Raw genomic sequence first — 17,278 nt, 5'->3', positions numbered from 1 at the left:
CAACAGTGGCCGATAAAGGATCCCCGCGAAAATGTTGCAAATTAATTCAAGTCATCGTGGTTTTTAAACTGGAATAATTTGCACAGTGATGTATAAAGACGTTTTTTCTCTTCGTAAACGATACGAATAGACTGAAAGGCTATCAAATATTCCTTAGTTAGAAAAAATTAACTTGAAGGAGTAGATGTGGGAATAGATACCGTAACAGGCCACAAGAATATTCAACGCTGTATTCTTAAATGTCGACAGAAATAAAGTTATCTATGAAAACTACAGTCTTGCAGTACAAGTTGAAGCTGTCTGTCATCGCTGAGAATCATGAATGAATCAGTACACAATATCACAGTCCCCAGCTTCATTAAAGCCTGCGTGCGCGTACACACACACGCATACACAAACACAAACACACACACAGCATGACTAAAAAACCGGGGTTTGATGAATGAAAACATTATTTTTGACCAAGGCAGACCTGGGTCACTCATGGTGAATAGTCCTCCATGAGTGACCCCGGTCTGCCCTTCGGTCAAAAAGTGCGTATTAAACCTAAATGGCGACTCGCTATTCTTGTAGGCAAATAACCTATAGAAGCAATTAAAGAGAAGGGAAAGAAAACGGAGACCGCTGTTAGACAATAGGCCTAGACTTATAAGTCTACCGTTGTAATGTTGGGGAAGGGATACGTAATATGCGTATTTTCACTTTTGCTAAGCCAAAATATTCTTTTTTTTTGCTGGTCTGCTCTCTCGCTTTGGCCCCACCCCCTAAAAAAACTTTATAAATTACAGGCTGCTCTATGTGCAAGAGCCCGTGCTGGCATAACGCCATCTTAATCATAAACAACTCTAACAACGGAATACTGTAAAATAAAACTGAATACTTATGAATGACAGACCACAGTAGGTACAACCGAATACTGTGTAAGTGACAATGGATAAATAGGAATAAATAAAAAAGCACAGTGACAGTGGAATGGGCTTGTCTGTACTCACAAGTAAAGGACCTCAAACTCAATACTTGGTAACGTCTCCGTACAACAAAAGATTTTAGAACGCTTGATACATGGCAACTAAATGAGACACCTGGGATTGAGACATACCAACTGTGACAGCGGTAGAGCTAATCAAGCAAAGCCACTGGAAGAAAGGACGTGTAATTAATGCAAATTCAACAAGAACTACACATTTGTTTCGTCAAAAGTTTAAGGAAAGTACTTAAGAATCAGGTCCTGATGTGAACGAACGGAAAGAACAGAATGACTTGACAAAGGCAAGCGCACATGCCAAAGCTGCCAAATGAACACAACACTTGTTTACGGCAGCAGAGCGCTCGAGACAGCAAGATGATGGCGTGAAGTTGTCGCGTGAGCTCCTAGATTGTATTGTTACATTAAGGGAATCGCGTGACGCCAAGGCGCCAGCTGACAAACGTACGATAAGTGAATGAATGAATGAATGCGTTATGATGTATGTGCGTGAGAAAGAGAGGAGGAAAGATAGAAGGCCGAAAGATGGGAGGGATGGAAGGAGTGAAGGGGGCCACTAGGAAGACAGAGGGACTCGTGGGGTTACTGGCGAGGCAGAGGGAGTGGCGGGGATGTGAGTCAGTTGGTCTACGTCAGGTCGCGGGAATAGCTCCACAACCCTCCACCAAATATAAAGGCATTACTTCACCAGCGGCCGCCTCTCAGGGAAGGAGGCCGTATACCTTTCTCCACCCAATACTCCTACGCTTAAATCCCTCGAATACAGTCCTTTGTAGTGTTATCGTATCTGTGACCGTGGGATACCGTCGATTCCTACTTACCGCGGACTACCTTCGAGGAGACCATCAGCAAACAAGGATCACGGAGAGTGGAGGAGGCGGCGGTGAAGATTCGAATACGACGGTTTCATTGAAAGGTACTCATCAATATTCACTAACAGGCGGCATTATTATATTTGACTCGACAGAAATAACCATGTCGGGACTCACGGTGTTTTGTTTAGTGTTTGTGATAAACAACAGCAATGGAATTCCATTCACTGAATTATAATTGTTTATATTGCAGGACAACTTACGGGTTTCGTGTGAAGTGATTGAATATTTTTGACTTACCTTTTCTAAGAATTAAATACGTTTGAATTGAATGAATAGTTACTTAACAAATGTTGTGGCAAAATCCATGCAAAATAACCGAGCACAGCAACGTTGAACCGTGCACACACACAGATAGTTGCATACACAATAAAGTATTTTCTTTTTAAAGGAAGCCGGAGGAGTTAAGTATAGCAACGTGAATCTGAAAAGCTACAAGTCTAGCAAATATACGTCATCTTCCACTCCCCTCACCCTAATACCCATCATCTTAAAATAACCAACCCACATACCAAGTTAAAACAGTCACTGTGTACGTCTGCTGTTGATTCATTACAGACGCTCTGCGTATAGGTGCGACGATAAGTATCATTTTTTTTCTACGAAATTGTTCCGTACCTTCCGAAGTGACATCATTCGCTGCTTAAGAGAGACAAACCTTTCTTATTATGTAATCTATACAGTACTTGGTTTTCTAAGAAAATATGCCAACATAAGCCATTTGGTTGAGTATATATATATATATATATATATATATATATATATATATATATATATATATATATGTGTGTGTGTGTGTGGAGAGAGAGAGAGAGAGAGAGAGAGAGAGAGAGAGAGAGAGAGAGAGAGAGAGAGAGAGAGAGAGAGAGAGAATAATCACTTTACAAACATACGTTGAGTGCCGCCCACGTAGGGTCCGAGTAAAGTATCTGAGGGACAAACATTTCCGTAAAATATCTTCCTCCTGGCTTCTGATGAAATGAATTTTCCTGCAACAAATGCATCACCATTTATAAGGGAAATTCTGCCGTCGACAAGTGAAAGTAATATTAAGAACCCGCTCAAATTTTATGAAGAAGGCCAGCCAACGTTCATTTTAGAGGCAGGGAACTGAAACTAACGAGAATAAAATTTGTGGGACGTGACACTAAACAAGTAAAAAATGCGCCGAAGTTTCTTCGGCGCAATCGAGTTTTCTGTACAACCGCTACAGCTCATACTCAAGGCCACCGAAAATACTGTAGAACTATCTTTCGGTGGTCTCGGTATAATGCTGTATGAGCCGTGGCCCATGAAACTTTAACCAAGGGCCGGTGGTAGGCTATCCAATATAGTTGCCAGAAGCACGATTATGGCTGACTTTAACCTTAAATAAAATAAAAACTACTGAGGCTAGAGGGCTGCAATTTGGTATATTTGATGATTGGAGATTGGATGATCAACATACCAATTTGCAGCCCTCTAGCCTTAGTAGATTTTAAGATCTGAGGAGGGACAGAGAAAGTGCGGACCGAAAAAAAGTACCGACGGACAGACAAAACGGGCAAAATAGTTTTCTTTTACAGAAAGCTAAAAGCCATATAACTGAGGCAGACTTGAGACGAATTCCAGTCCAGAAAAGGAGAGGAAGAGCACAGCTCATCCAAATGGTTTGTGACACACACCGGCTGTGCCAAGGCTTTATGGCGTCAGTCAGTTCTGTGAGGGAAAGTTATAAAAACGATAAGAACGAAATAGAGCCAAAAGCGAATCTCAATTCAAGGCCGCGGCTTCTGAAGATGATCAACAGGCCGTGGCATACTCGTATGTATTCACTTGTTCTCATTTGCATTTCGAGTAGCTAAGCAAAGTGTCTTTTTAACATCTTTCGTGTTTTTTGGGCAGAAAAAAATAAACATTAAACCAGGTATCGGAAAGTGAAACTAGTGACGTCAACGAGAACCGAAATACAACATTTGTACGTTTTGTTACTCATTTAAACGAGCTATTTTCAACCTTGCTTCTCCAAGCCTTGGCACCGGTTTTGCTTTACTTGACGGTCGCCCTTAATAGTGACACACCAAAACATTAATGTGGAAGTTCGAGACGTCGTCTTAATCTCCATATCCGTTTATTTGAGTAGTAAGGAAAAAAAAAACTTCGGTGAGAGACACTGCAGCAATTATGAACAACAAGTGTGTAAAATAAGTCACTGCGCCTCTTTACAATGAGTATTTCACGACGAATATACACTGCTGAAAATTTGGACCAAAAGTAGATTCCCTCTTCAAAATATTTGAACAGTGTATAAAAACGCCAGTGACGTCAAAGGGAAATGGGAACCAGTGCAAAAACGAAACAAAAATGACAGAAAATTTAATGTTTTTCCGGTTTCGATGATGACTCGATAAAATTCTTCTTTAAAATATAATTTGTACTGTGGAAGGCCTAGGAAATATGTCGTGATTTCATGAAGTCATGACAGACAGAAATGTGCACGATTCTGCCAATAAAATAATTCAACATTCTCTGTTAGTAATCGGACTGTATATTTTCTTTTATTTGTATGTAGATCTACGTCCGATGATTATGTTTGTTGAAAAGCAAAGAGAGAGCTGTTGGCGTCTGTGAAGACAGCTGCGAGGGGATTAACAGTATTTAACCGAGTTGGTTAGGTGCATAACATGAGCGGCAATGTTTGAAGGAGTCACAGTTATATTAATAAGTACAGTCGTGCCAAGAACATTTGTATTTATCCTTTCAGAAATGCCGATATCCACTGAGAAAGAAACCCAAAACTCCACTCGCTTTATTGTCCAGATTGGACCCCAACGGTCTGGTTGCCTCGAGAAAATCGTTAGACTTCCTCAGCGGAGAGAAGGTTCAGTCAGTTTTTATGAAATTGTTTAACACTACTGTTGGAAAACTGACCTGAAACTTGCCGCTATTCCTTTTTCGAAAAGGAGAATTCACTGGAGTATTACACAACGCAGTACAGTACCTTCAAGGAAAGAATGGAGAGAAAGGGAAAAAGGAAAATAAAGGAAACAGAACATTGGGCTTAGATACTAAAGCACAATCCAGACTGATAGACGAGTAGATGGCAGCTGTGTCAAGATGAGAATTTAGATTCTACTTTCGAATAATAATAATTATAAATGTAAATTTTCACAAGTATTTGAAGCATGTCTGTTTTGTTTTTAGTTTTCACAACACTGAATATCCTCATTGGCTGTTTTAAACGAAAATGGAAGAAAACACCAGTATGAGCCTACTCTTGTCTTGAAAAGTCTTGACCGATTGACAATCATAAGACAGCACTTATAGAATTATGCTGGTAATCATCATAAACATGAAAAGAACGATAGATGATTCTGTAATGCTCCATTAATATTAATGTGGATTGACCTGTTACATTCACACGTTACACATAAGCGATCCTAAGAAGTCAGGGGGAAGTAACACCCAATCGCTCGTGCAATACACAAAAATTCTATATCACATCTGGATCGAACCCAGGTGTCTGGACTGAAGGGTGACGGCGCTAACACGGGCCACAAATATCATAAAAGAGATACGAAGTTACGAACCTGCCGAGTTTCGCTCGAGAGTTCTCGGTTCGATTCTGTGTCAGGTAGAAGTTGAAGGAAGTCAATGTCGCTAAGAGCGGGGGTAATGTCCTTTATTACTAAAGGCGGGTTTGTTTTTCGGTAACCGTGATTGCAACATGGTTGGTTTCACAAATTCAAGGGCTGCAGCCAAGTCCACGATTATGCGCAAAGGGAACAAGACAAAAATTGAAAGAAAAAGAAGAAGAAGAAGAAGTCTTGCCAAGGTCAACACAAAGGATAAATACATGCAAGGAGGCACTTAACGCTCATGTAAATAATGATGTAATATAATCCTAATGACAACAATGGCTTGGAAGGGAGCGAACAGACGTCTCCGCCTCTCTTCCTTTCTGGTGCTGCTCCTCTGGGTCATTGTACGTAATGGTCTAAATTAAGGAAGTCGTGTACGACGCGAAACATTACGTAAGATGCAGATGCCATTTGTGCCCAGGGAGCTCCCTTGCGCCCAAACGGCGAACGAAGGATGTCACTGAATGCAGATCATCATCGTCCGTCTGGTGGTGCAACTGTCATCATCTTCATTGCACTCAGTTCGGTTCGTACAGACTTCTTTCGCACTGCATCGCGGGTAATTTGATCTTGCGTTTCTTTCCGCTGTCACTTCTCTTTAGGATTTGTACGTGGAGTCCCTCTTTCGCCTTCAAGTATATTAATATACTTTTGGAGGGTTTTGGAAGGTTAATATCCATCGACCGCACTCTTACTGATCGCGTATTCTTTGTCTGGGGTAAGGCACTCCGTAGTATTGAGTTAACTGATCCTTTCTTAGTATAAATATTATCTGTATTCATAAAATAAATCCACGTTAATTTCTTCATGTTTTTATCTGTAACTTCCATCGAGGAATGGATCACATTGCACTCAATGATTTTACGCCGACTTTTGTCACTATATTAACGAGACTTATCAGTAAGTGATAATCTTATCAATATTGATGAAAAATAACTATAATAAAGGGGTAATATCATATAGTAATAAGAGCGGTAGGGGTAATAGTAGTGATCACAAATGGGCATCAGTTGCAACGGAACTGTGATGACATGTAAGCTATAATGGTCACGGTTAAAAAAAAGGAGATATTAATAACCAGCGTAAGGGCAAAAATATATACTGGAGCCTGGTATAAACAGAGAATTCATCTCATAATAGTTCTGGGTGCTAAAATCTATAGAACAATGGTTATGAGAATAAACCGCAATGAAAACAAAAACAAATGAATTACGGATCCTTCAAAAAAGGCAGATAACATTACGGAACCTTCGGGAGGCGATCGGCCAAGTGAAAATGAATGTGGTATTGAGAGCCGACTCGCATATTGATGCAGAGACATTCACTCTTGTATCGAAAGTAACAAGAGGAAAGATTCTGCATGAGACCAAAGAAATGGATGGAGTAGCTACAGGAGACAATAAAAATGAATGACGACGAAAAGCAATAGGTGACATAAAGAAGAAACAGCTCAGAATATCGACTGAAGACTTAGGAATCGGCGATTACTATCTATAGGATACATGGAGAAGAATCGGCGATTACCATCTATGTATGATACAGACAAAGAAAAAACAGCGATTACTATCTATAGGATACATGAAGAAGAATCGGCGATTACCATCTATGTATGATACAGACAAAGAAGAAACAGCGATTACTATCTATAGGATTCATGAAGAAGAATCGGCGATTACTATCTATATATGATACAGACAAAGAAGAAACAGCAATTACTATCTATATGATACATGAAGAAGAATTGGCGATTACTATCTATATGATACGAACAAAGAAGTAACAGCGATTACTATCTTTAGGATACATGAAGAAGAATCGGCGATTTCTATCTATATGATACAGACAAAGAAGAAACAGCGATTACTATCTATATGATACAAAGAAGAAACAGCGATTACTGTCTATATGATACATGAAGATGAATCGGGGGGATTACTCTCTGTATGATTACAGACAAAGAGGAAACAACGATTACTGTCTATATGATACATGAAGATGAATCGGGGGGATTACTCTCTGTATGATTACAGACAAAGAGGAAACAGCGATTACTATCTATATGATACATGGAGATGAATCGGGGGATTACTCTCTGTATGATTACAGACAAAGAGGAAACAGCGAGGAACATCAAAAGGACACAGAATGGAGGCCGAGAAATATCTACAGGAGAGAGAAAGAAAAAACGGAGATGAACAGGTGTTGACGACGTACAGGATGAACAGCGAGGGGCACAGACAGGACGCGAAGAAGAAACGGCTAGCAATTTCGTCGCTGAAAATGCTCCCTCCGCTGGTGCTACATGACATGACTACTGAACAGGGTCACCTCCGCCGATTACCCCCACCCACCCTCTCTTTCTCTCCTTGGAAGACAATAACTCTCAGATCCCCATCATTACATTCATCCAAACACCAATGTCAAAGCGCGGGGGACGATGACAGTGACGTGGTCCTTTCCATAAACATTCTGAATGACATGACGAATTCTGCTTGCCTCAAGGCCTTCAGTTAAGATCGGGATTCCCCCACCAAGGCGGTCTCACTGTGGCTTCTATCACTCACTAAAATCATCCTTGTTAATTTTGTCCTACTGTTTTTGTCAAAAGCGGCAACTTCAAGTTGGCCACCTTTTTTTATAGTGAATATTCTAGCTCATGAGATCAGAGTGCTATGAGTGCGTAGAATTATCAGCAATAATATGTATGAAATTACATGCATCTTATCCGGTCAACAAATACCATTCGTTGTGTTTTCTGCGTACAGGCCATGTGCAAGATAAGAGTGAATATGTATCGTATTTTAGCCGAGGTTGGTTAGTCGGTGTATCAGCAGCTCTTTCATAAAACAAAGAAAACACTTGAGACAGCGTTGGCAACAACAATGCAAAACCTTCACTCTCAATCAGCGGTTGGTAGCCTGTTACTTCATTATTGTTGCTACAATTAAATGAATCGGCGACTTAAGTCTAAACTCTCAAGTCATGTAAAAGCCACGGAAATGATGTTGGCTTGGGTTATACGCCCGAAGCTAAACTTTCAACAAGATCGCTAAAGTAATAGTTTTAGTTTTAAGGCCATACTCCGGAGTTTGTTTCCGTCACTCATACGTTCTCTTGTCAAGAAAGCCTCTCGAAACTTCTCCTAAAAAAATCTGATGGCAAAGACAGTGTTCTTATTTAGTGAATGGGATGTTTTCACTCCAAATAAAATGAGAAAGTAAAAATGAAATCATTTATAGAGCATGATTAATATGCAGAAACAAAATAAAACCATTTCAGACGGTCGAATTAAGAAGCTAGCCTGGTAGCAATATTAAATTGAGGAAAACGTAGCTGAACAGTAGTATAGGTGCATTTGAAAGAAAAACCTATTCATAGGCTTAATATTCTGAGTAAAATCCAATCATCCATTTGCCAAGAAAAGAATTTTATTACGAATAATGAGGAAAAGAGCTTTGGAGAGAGTAAAACCTCCACGGAGACCGAACAATCAATCTCAAAGTGCCGCTTCTCTTCAATGGTCCAATAAAATAAAAAAAAAATGGGTACGGATCTCTCCCAAAATCTAGTTACTGGTTGCCAGTCCCGAAGCTCACCTTTGGAAAGAATTTTAGCAAAACACCGAACAAAAATTTTTTGTGTAATCCTGCTAATAAGCAAACAAAGAATTCCTGGATCCAAATCGGATCTCTCTCAATATCTAATTATCTGCTGCCAGTCATGAGGCCCACCTTTGGTACTATTTTCGTAAAAATCCATTCAAATCTTTCTTGTACGCGTGCGTTAAAAAACATCCAATCAGACTAATTGATCCTAGAGCGTACACTTTGTCTCTGAAGCAACTAGGATAATGGACTGAATTGGAATATACATTTTAGGCCAAAGGCCAAGCGTTGGGACCCATGCGGTCATTCAGCGCTGAAAGGGAAATTGACAGTGAGAAGTTTTGGAAGGCGAACCAGGAGGAAACCCTCGCAGCTGCAACATGAAACATTTGTTAGAGGGTGGAAAGTCAGATGGGAAGAAAGAGAATATGAACGGAGGTGCAATAAAGGAATGAAAGAGGCTACAACTAGGGGCCGTGAGAACGTTGTAAAGAACTTAAGTAATGCCTGCAGTGCACCACGTGAGGTGCACTGACGGCGCTATTCCCCACGGGGGCAACTAGTAGGATAATGGAACTTAAGCTAGTCTCACAGAAACAGTCTGCGAGTACTAAAGTTAGAATAAATGATAATCTCATCCCAAATTGCCCGGCTCTTTCAAGACTGAGATTTACTGCTTCACGAAGCGAATTCATATATAAACCTTAATTATTAGACAGGGAAAGGGAAGGTTAAGGTGCGTTTCCAATGCAGCGACTCAAACGACTGTAGCCGCGCGATTACACAGCAACCTGTTCGTTTTTCAATACCTCGACTTTGGTTGCTCTACTTCATCAGTCTCATTGTTGATGTCATTATATATATATATATATATATATATATATATATATATATATATATATATATATATATATATATATATATATATATATATATATATATATATATATATATATATGACAACACTGAGGCGACTTTGGTTTGCTCAACCAAAGTCGCGGTACTGAAAAATCGAATAGGCGGCTGTGTAATCGCGCGGCTACAGTCGTTTGATTCGCTGCATTAGAAACGCACCTTTAGTCAACTACAAGATAAATAAGGATGGCTTGGCTTTGATGTTGCTTAACCTGTCAGAGGGGCGCTTCTGGGATTTCGTTTCCGGATCGTGTATATTAATTTACCTCCGTAGGAGTAGTGCCATGGGCGCACCTCACGCGCAGTGCACTGTAGGCATTACTTAAGGTTCTTTGTAGCGTCCTTTCGGCACCTAGCTGCAACCCTTTTCTTCTTTTTACTCTACCTCCATTCATATTCTCTCTTCCATCTTACTTTCCACCCTCTTCTAACTATTATTTCATAGTGCAACCTTTGTAACCTTTTACTCTCAATTTTCCTTTCAGCGCTGAATGACCTCATAGGTCCCAGCGCTTGGCCTTCGGCCTAAATTCAATACTCTGTTCTATACTAATTTACCGAAATGCTCACTGACAAGATATCACGAGACAATTTTATGGAAAAAGTCAATGCAGTTCAAATTTTAAAACACTATTTCCTCTTCAGTGACCAGTTTAGTGTACATTATACAAGGGGAAAATGTAAAGTTAAGCATACTTAATGCTCATAACCAACAATATACAGTTTTATAGAAAGAATATGAATCAGCATAAGGGAGTGCAAGAACTACAACCAGAACACGTTGTTAACGTGTGACTGGATAAAGTAGATGAATGAGCGTTAACGGGGTAACCATGAATTATGGGAGAAATAAACGCTATGTATGATGTATGTATGTACATATAATACACACACACACACACACACACACACATATATATATATATATATATATATATATATATATATATATATATATATATATATATCCTCTTCGTTATTTAATAGCATGTGATACAGCTGAGGCCACACGAACAATAAAGGAGGATGTACATCCTATTACTTTTCCTGTGTCCTCAGCTGTATATATAAAATACACACACGCATTTATTCATATATATATATATATATATATATATATATATATATATATATATATATATATATATAAAATGTGTGTGTGTGTGTGTGTTTGTTTGGGTATTAAATTAAAAGAAATAGCTCTGCTCTTGGAGTACCATTGAGGAAACTATCTCTACTACGATAAGCAACATGTTCTTTGGATGGAGTGAGGTCGGAATACGTCTGAGAAAAGGTACTCTGCCTCGTGTCGCAAACCAGCTTTGGTCTGAAGTGTTGTGATGCAAAAATAAATATGTTTGCACATACCAAATGCTGCGGCAGCTGCTCTGAAGGTGACGGGACAAGATTTTTGTTTGTTCGTAATAAGGTTATCTTACTGCAAGCGTTTGATAATAAAAAAAACATGGTGATGTACTATGTGATAAATAAGTGACCTCGTACTATGTAAAGAATTAAAAAAAAAAAAAAAAAAAAAAAAATCACGCGCCTAAGGTTGTTCTTCGCGTCGTAACCTACAGTAGTTCCAAACGAGAGGGTGATAATGGGTTCTCAAGGCAGTTCACTAAGTCGTCAGTGTTTTGGGACATCAGCTTGAAGGTCATCGTTGAACTCTGACTCAAGTCTTAAATGACCTCAAACCTTGCAAAATGCATTCATGGGAAGAACAAAAATGTCAAGTTTATTTGCGAGTAATTTCCTGAATCTCCATTTTCTGTGTGACGACTTCGACCTCGTAACATCACCGTTTGAGCTGATTTTTAAATGGCATTATCAGTAAACGACGTACGTGAAGTCAGTAGGCTATGGGAAGTGTGCACTTATGAATCGAGGAAAAAGTATACCTTAGTTTAACCAGACCACTAGACACATTCAAGGTGCCACACTATGCTATTTTGGGGTTGACAATAACCATTTCAAGTACTATAATACTTTGAGATTTATAAGTGAACATAAACACTTAAGAAAATATTAGATGAACGGGGTGAAGACATATCAAGATTTAATTCATTCAGAAGAATACGCTAAGTAAGTTGGCCCTTGCGATAATGTAATTCATTCTGCCATCAAATAGTAGTTAATCAAAGTTCTCATGAATGTGAAAAGTAAAGTATTCAAGAGTTTTCTATAAGAGGGAACTATACAAGAGGTAAAGGTTGCCCGGTCTTTCACAAATGACTGGGAGGTTCTTTTAATTGGGTACTTGGGAAGAAAAAAACATCTTCGCCATGTGACTCTGTTTATGTATTCAACTTCAAATAAGAGAAAGACGGTTTAATTTGTGGTTACTTATACAGATCTCGAAATTCCACTCAAGGAAATACACACGACACCCAGAGAGTACAACAGTTTTTTCTTGTAAGTAAACAGCCAGATATTTTAATTTTCTTTTAAAATACGTTATTTTCTGGTCTGAAAGCCTCATTTTCTTGCTGGTATAACCAGTGTTTAGGTGCAATTCATGGAATATTAAAGAAATGGAATAAATATCTTTCTAAACAGCACTGACTTATACGGAGATCTGGTGCCCGATTACAGGTGCTGCTAATTAGACACTCATGGTAGCTGCCATAATATCGAACGAAATGGAAGTGGTGTCATTTATAAAGTTTCGTAGGCGGGGAATGTTTTAAGGAAATTGTAATAGCCTACTGAAAAAAAATTAAATGTTTGTGCATCAGATTAACAGACCTCACGCAAACAACTTCCTTGTAAACAAACTTGGTGCACAAGCCAAACCAACATAGACCCTTCAACCTAACAAACGCCCAGCATACTCGCTGTATACTCAACACTAGTTAGCCTTAACTCAACGCCGTGCCAACACTATAAACTTTTAATTAACCTTTAACTTCACCCCGGTGCCCAACAAGACGCCGTTGAAGCAAGCTCTGACCATCACATGATGCATACCCCCAAGACGATCTCAGAACTTGGAATACGTTCGCATGGGGTGCTTGCATCAGTCTAATTTTACTTACAGTATTACGAATTCCACCACCCAACGCCATTTTTCAAAATACCTGACCATAACCATAGAAGAGAAAATATTTTGCAATCGCTAACCACATCACTTTCACATTTAATCATATGGCTAATCAACACACCATATATCACATTTCGTGTTCATCACTATGCGTGCAAATTTTAAGGGTTCCACTTACCATACAAAACGTTTGGAAGAGAAAAAAGTGAGCAAGGACTTCCTACTGCTAAATGTAAGAGGTGACTCAGTGACTGGCGCACAACACTCTGGCGGTAATTTCCAGAACTAAATGTTATGCGCCCTTTTTTCCTATTAATGTGCTTAAGAGCCCGAAAAAAGGCAGTTTCATGTTACAACACATAGTCCCATCATTCCCTCTGTACTTGACGCTAGATATCCCTCAACTAACGCAGCGCAATCACTGTAAACCTTTAATTAACCACTAACTTCAGCCCAGTGTCCAACAAGACGCCGTGCAAGCAACGACAGAGACAGACCAGCAAACCATGATTCATTCCCCCTAAATGTTCTCGGAACGTTATATTCGTTTAGGCTGCTTAGATCGGTATAATTGTACTAATCATGGATATAATTGTTTTTATTCTGAAAGCGTCAGTTTTGATGTAGGAAGCAAATACTGAAATCTGATATTTAATGTACTGAGACAGCCTTTCAAAGGTTCTCTCATGCGATTCCAGATCACCTCCCTGTAAATCCCTATATTAATCTGTGTTCACAGAGATAATGGACACGAAATAAAATATGTATTGCACGTTTTGGATTTCCAAGGAATAAGTACGAATGTAAAATCTTTTAAATCTATCCGACTCTCCTCATTCAGGTGTCGTTTGACTTCTTTTACTCAGAAATGAGAAACTGCAGGTTGAACTTAGTGATTAGATTTTTTAAAAATGCTGCATTAGACACAAAAACACTGCTTTCAAAATCCCAACCCGAATAAACGTTGAAGACATTCTTGAGGAATTCACTTTTGTTTTCAGGTCAACGTCTTGGAAAGCATCCAAGTCGGGTGACAGTTTGTCTACGTAAATTGTAACAACAACGGTACAACAATAGATCGTTGTACCTTAATATAAAACACTGGAGTTTGCTTAGCCTAGCATTTTCTCGAAGGAGTAACTAGGGCCAATGAAATAAGGTTCTATGAATAACAAGCCTTGTTCTTTAAAATCACAAATAATACACAAGCCAACCTTCCTTTTATTAATAAAACAGAAAAAATGCTAAAACTGAAGATTAGAAGGAAAAATGGTGCGTGTGTGTGTGTTTGAGAGAGAGAGAGAGAGAGAGAGAGAGAGAGAGAGAGAGAGAGAGAGAGAGAGAGAGAGAGAGAGAGAGATTTAGTTGAAACAGACCTCCCGAGGAGAGACAGAAACATCTGGTTGATCAAGTCAGCACACTATCCTGTGTTTACTGTCCCCGACCTCATTTCTTTTTGCAGCTAGCCGAGCAACTAATTTCTTTCACAATAAAATTGCAAGCAGAAGGTGATGATCTACTGAAGCTACCAACTAGCCTAAAGATAACTATATTGATACTTAAATCATTATCATCATCATCATAATTCTGGCTGTTATCAATGCAAAAATAAATAAATAAAAATAGCTTTTACTTTGAAAAACAAAGGGATGTACATTAAAACATCAGAATGTATGTTTTACCTGGGAAGAGATTGGGAAAGGCGTGTCCAGACCATTATCATTAATTCGCTGAGCATTCTGCAACAAGCACGCAGCCCCCCACCCCCCACCTCTCCCTACCATCGTCACTGTATGCACATACATAAATACGTATAAATGTAGACATCAGATTAACTACTACACTGGGGAATGGCCGTCACATTTATCGCGGGCAATGAACCTCGCACATTTGCACGAACGCAGAGGACGAGCGATGGTCGTTGTGTGGTTGGTTTCTGTCTCTGAAAGCTTTCGTTTCATCTTTTGGCCACAGAAACTAGCATAAACTTGCGGAAGCAAATGAGGTGTTTTGTACATGCAAAGTTTTGGAAATTTGAAAAAAATGTCGTGATTAATGCATCATTATCAATCAGTTTCTTTTGGATAACTTTGTTCGTACAATCATCACGTTTTTACCTTTTCGTGATTTAAAATCGAACACACATATATACAGTATATATGTGTGTGTGTGTGTGTATACTTTCTTTAAAAAGACTTGCTTGCGATATCTCCTAAAAAGCCCTTTACACAAGAGAAAAAAAAAACAGAGGACAGTGGCCCTCAAAAGTTTTTCATGTATGTTGTTGCCTGCAGGCTGCTGGATTGATTATCAGGCGTCCTATGATACATGAGGTATTCAAAATGGACTAGGCTAGCAAGCTCTCATAAAATATAAGTCTTTTCAAGAGCAAACCTGCTACTGCCGGCCAGTCGATGTTTTGAAAGAACTGACCAAGCAGGTGACGTGACAGCCGCCAATTAATCATTCAGTCAGTAAATCACACAAACACAGGTAATCTGCAGAAGGCGGTTATCATTCATCTGGCCTCATTTCGTTGTCATCTAAAGTTCGTTATATACAGGATCAGACTTATCCAAATCTCCAGATGCACAGATGTCTGACGCTTCCAGTAACTAAATGATATTTGGTCTTTCGCTTACAGTAACTTAATATTTGGTCTTTCCACCATAAAAGCCTTGAATCTGGTTTTGTTAGTTTATTTTTGTGAAATGGCAATTCAGACTTCATGATAAAAACTTATTCAGGAGTTCAAGGCGTATATAAGGTGGCTATCAAAATAATAATAATAATAATAATAATAATAATAATAATAATAATAATAATAATAATAATAATAATAATAATAATAACAAAAATGCAAGGGCAACTAAGCAAAATAGGGAGAGGAAAGGAAGAGAACAGTAAAGAACTTCTACCCATAATTTCAATGAAAATCTCTTATCAGCTACCCATTAAGCGAGATACTGCGCATCTTGTATCTCTTATTTTCAAGTTTTCCGTTTGATGACAGAGCTACTTCAAACACGGAATTGCAGTCTAGGAGAAGGTCTCACTAAAAACAAAGGGCATTACTTTATTTTCAAGGATTCAGTCCTGCTTCCGAAAATGCCAGCCATTCCACACGTTGCAACAACTGCTTCTTCTTTTTCACAGTCATTAAGCCAACAACACCAGGTGGAGCACTCAGCGAGACTTGGGACCCTTGGGAAAGGGTATGCAAGGGAAAACCCTCTTCCCTTCCTCAAGGAAAGGCAGCAGCTGAGTATAAGGAGCGAGAGAGAGAGAGAGAGAGAGAGAGAGAGAGAGAGAGAGAGAGAGAGAGAGAGAGAGAGAAGCGCAATATCCTCCCGTGTAAAAGAGATTAACAGTTCTCTCCTCTCATCTCCAAGCCGTGAGTCCACTCACAAAGCTGTCTTACTTTGAAACATGGCGGCTGATATCCAGCGGTAATGAAGTTAACCAGACTATAAAATTATCTGTATGAAATAATGTACGCATATATATATATATATATATATATATATATATATATATATATATATATATATATATATATATATATATATATATATATATATTTTATATATATATATATATATATATATATATATATATATATATATATATATATATATACATATATACACATATACACACACACACAATATTGCAATTAACGTAAAGGGAGTCCCTTTATTAAATGCACTCATACTTTATACATTTCAGCTTCTGTGTAGCCGTACACACGTAAGACTGGTACCTTCTCCTATAGCGTATGGTGAATTTTATTAGGTGAAAAACATAGCCTCGATACTAGGGTCGGGTCAGTAGGTTTACACCAGGCCTTTTATGCCCTTTTACACCTTACCACTATTACCGGCTGCTTTTCAGCAAGGGCCCGTACCAGCATACCTAAGCCTCTTTGCCAATGTATTTGTGTAAGTGTATGCTTCTAATCACCGCTAATAATTCAATGAATCTAAATCGTGATTATAATGCAATATAGTTTTTCAATCAACATGCTGGTCTTTTGAAACCTTGCTGAAGGAATTCCGAAGGTCTCAGAGCATTTGAGTGGACAAGAATTCGTCAGGGGATCGACAGTTACAGCACACCACATGGGAAACACTCGGCAGCCACACGAATCTCCCTTTCTGTTCGTCCGTTTACACAAGAGCTGTGGTCTCTGAAACATTCCGGCACTAGAAGCTACTAGTTGGTATTTTTATCAT

At 38.9% G+C, this 17,278-nt stretch overlaps 2 protein-coding genes across 7 annotated transcripts in view; one reads left to right on the top strand and one right to left on the bottom strand.

The window, feature by feature from the left end:
• LOC136854066 (centrosomal protein of 112 kDa-like) overlaps positions 1-17,278 on the bottom strand; it is a 227,743-nt gene that overhangs the window by 123,000 nt on the left and 87,465 nt on the right. The window lies entirely within an intron of this gene.
• The window catches only part of LOC136854063 (serine/arginine repetitive matrix protein 2-like), a 105,185-nt gene continuing 89,487 nt past the window's right edge, over positions 1,581-17,278 (top strand). Inside the window, exon 1 of one of the 4 annotated variants that reach the window (XM_067130172.1) lies at positions 1,581-1,901. The gene's annotated coding sequence lies outside the window, so the exon portion shown is untranslated. The remainder of the gene's footprint in view (positions 1,902-17,278) is intronic. The other 3 variants (XM_067130170.1, XM_067130168.1, XM_067130171.1) reach the window with 3 other exon arrangements.

Source organism: Macrobrachium rosenbergii, chromosome 28, assembly GCF_040412425.1.
Source record: "Macrobrachium rosenbergii isolate ZJJX-2024 chromosome 28, ASM4041242v1, whole genome shotgun sequence".
Taxonomy (NCBI): domain Eukaryota; kingdom Metazoa; phylum Arthropoda; class Malacostraca; order Decapoda; family Palaemonidae; genus Macrobrachium; species Macrobrachium rosenbergii.
This window is presented reverse-complemented; position numbering and strand designations above follow the sequence as displayed.